The following is a 2,525-nucleotide window of genomic DNA, read 5'->3' as shown; positions in this document are numbered from 1 at the left end:
ATGGACAAGAATGGCCTTGAAGGAAATACAGATCTCAGAAGGGTATTTTTTAACAGAAATGCCCTTGAAGGAAGCACATGTCATTCCTGGGAAATTTATGGTTGGCTTCACCACCAGCCTGCTTTATTCACTGTGGCTCCGCCTCTTTGCCCCTCCTAAGCCATTGCTCTGCCTGGTTTCAAGCACGGACTTGGTCAACACTGGGTTCTGAAGATTTTACTGGGGACGAGGAAGTCCATGCATCAACCATACGTTTCATTCCAGGAATGGCCCCCTGATATTTCATGTCTTGAGGCTAGTCAGGTCACTAAAAGGTAAGAACAGTGCCTATAAACCAATAACCCAGCCTGATGTTCTGGAATTAAGTCACAATGAGGGACACTTGGACTACTATGTGCCAAACACCTGTTCTAAGCCATTCTCAACATTCCTGATTATAAATGCAACCTCCTAGTGATTCTGGTTTTACATCTATGGGACTGTGTGATCACAAGAGCAAAAAAGCTCTCATGTATCTGAAGACCAGGGTGGCCTATAAACCTGGAACTAGCTCAGGACAAAGGAGAGATCTCACCAGCCCAAAGAAAGCACCAGAAGGTCAAATAGCTGGGAAAACCTGGGCAGGGGAGGCCCTCTCCAGAAAAAGTAGGCTGCTGGACCACACAGCCACAGAGACACAATGAGAAAACAGACAAGCACCCTACTCAAGATCACAAGGACAACAGTTTTTCACTGAGAACTGGGCTAGGAATAGGAAAATTGGCAATAGGCCAGTTGTCCCTAGAATAAATCAGGTAAATTCTGCTCCAGAGAGGGCAGAGCTGGTGGTGCTGTTCTTCAGGGCAGCACAGCCTCTTTCTGCCACACCTTACTCAGCCAGGGCCAAGTTTGTAGACTGCAGCTGCTGGGTCTCCTGGCAGATGTTCTACTCCACTGTGCCACACTCAGCTAAGAATGTCTCACCTTTTTTTTTTTATCAAACTTTTCTTTTTTGATCTATTGTCTTTGAAATTTTCTGGCAGGATCAGTGTGTCGATCTCTTCCAAGATCTTCATAAACTGTTTGGTTGTGGCTTTTCCTCTCCTATCAAGTTTGCAGAGAGCTTCAGTTGGCAAATCCTTGGCCAGAAAACCTTGCTGGAGTCCAGTAAGCTGTTTATTCAACTCTTAAAGTTCGTCAGCTTTCTTCTCCACAGGCTTCACCAAATCTTTCAATTTCTCCAGTTCAACCTCTTCCTCTGGACTGTTCTTTTTCCCAATTAACATGACTTGGCAACCATTTTGTATTCCACATGCTGACAAAGGTATCTCCATTTCCTTCAGAGATGTTCCCTTAAATATGAGTTTCTGAAAAGACAGTGGAACCCCTGTGGCCTCTCCAACAACCTGGGTCAGGTCTTGGGCAATTGGTTCACCACTGGACCTGCTGCAGGGTAACATGAAGGTCATGCTTCTCATTGCTGTGAGTGACGGTCATGCTGAGCTTGGCTGCCACCATTTCCTCCTTGGTCACCTTCTCGCTCCAGGCTGAGCAGGGGTGGATTTTTTTCTTCACCCGCGGTAAGCTTGGCCAGGGGGTCCAGGGTCTCTGACTGGTGAGGCTCCTGGCCTAGCCAGGAGCCCATCCACTTCCAGTCTGGATTCATCTTCTTCTCTTAGTTCTTTTATGACTCCCACTAGACTATAGGCAAATGGAAGCTGGAAGGCAGGTAGCACAGTGGTTGAGCAATGGGCTCTGGGCCAGACTACTGTGGTTAAATCCTGCATCCATTCTAACTCACCTTGGCCCAGTCCCTTCACCTTTCTCAGCCCCAGCTTATTCATCTGAAAAACTGGACATATATGCTCATAATCATAACACAACCCAACTCATAGATCGTAGTGATGATTAAATGAGATAAACCATGAAAAGCCCTTAAACGATGGCCTAGCATATGCTAAATGCACAATAGATGTTAGCTACTTTTATCAACTGTGTCCTAGCTGTGCTAGTAACATCTCAAGTTTGCTTCCCAGTTTCAGTAAAACAGGCAACTTTAGATTCTAGAATCTCCTTTAATGAGCATTCCTCCCTCTAAATAGCTCCTATAGGAATAGGAAGTAAAGTGTAGGAATTTGCTCATTTTTTGATGTGATGTTCAGTGAGTAGGAGGGGAGAAAAAGAAAATGAAGGAGGACCACTCTCTCCTCAACCAAACAAGTAGAGCCATCTTATTTAGGCCCTGGGATTGTTTTAATCACTATACCGCTAAAAAGCAGCCATGGCAGCATTTTAACCTCTTTCTCAGGAAGGACAAGCTGCACAAAGGGGTCGTTTCAGAAGTAAAACTAATTAACTAGCGGCTGCTAGTCTGCATAGTTTCCAATTCTTGGAAGTTTTCTCCACCCACTCTTCGCCCACACATCCTCCTCCTTCCACTTTGTGGTAGCCTTGGATATACCAGAGTGAGAGAGCAGGGACTGAATTGGCACAATCAGAACTCTAGGCATCACTGAGGCCTTGAACTCTTTTGCATTAGGGCCTGT

General features: G+C 45.5%; 1 pseudogene; it reads right to left on the bottom strand.

Moving 5' to 3' along the window:
- Positions 1 to 366: 366 nt before the first annotated feature.
- Positions 367 to 1,798, bottom strand: LOC101151580 (BAG family molecular chaperone regulator 1-like; annotated as a pseudogene).
- Positions 1,799 to 2,525: the final 727 nt, after the last annotated feature.

This window comes from Gorilla gorilla, chromosome X (genome assembly GCF_029281585.2).
Source record: "Gorilla gorilla gorilla isolate KB3781 chromosome X, NHGRI_mGorGor1-v2.1_pri, whole genome shotgun sequence".
NCBI classification, from domain to species: Eukaryota; Metazoa; Chordata; class Mammalia; order Primates; family Hominidae; genus Gorilla; species Gorilla gorilla.
This window is presented reverse-complemented; position numbering and strand designations above follow the sequence as displayed.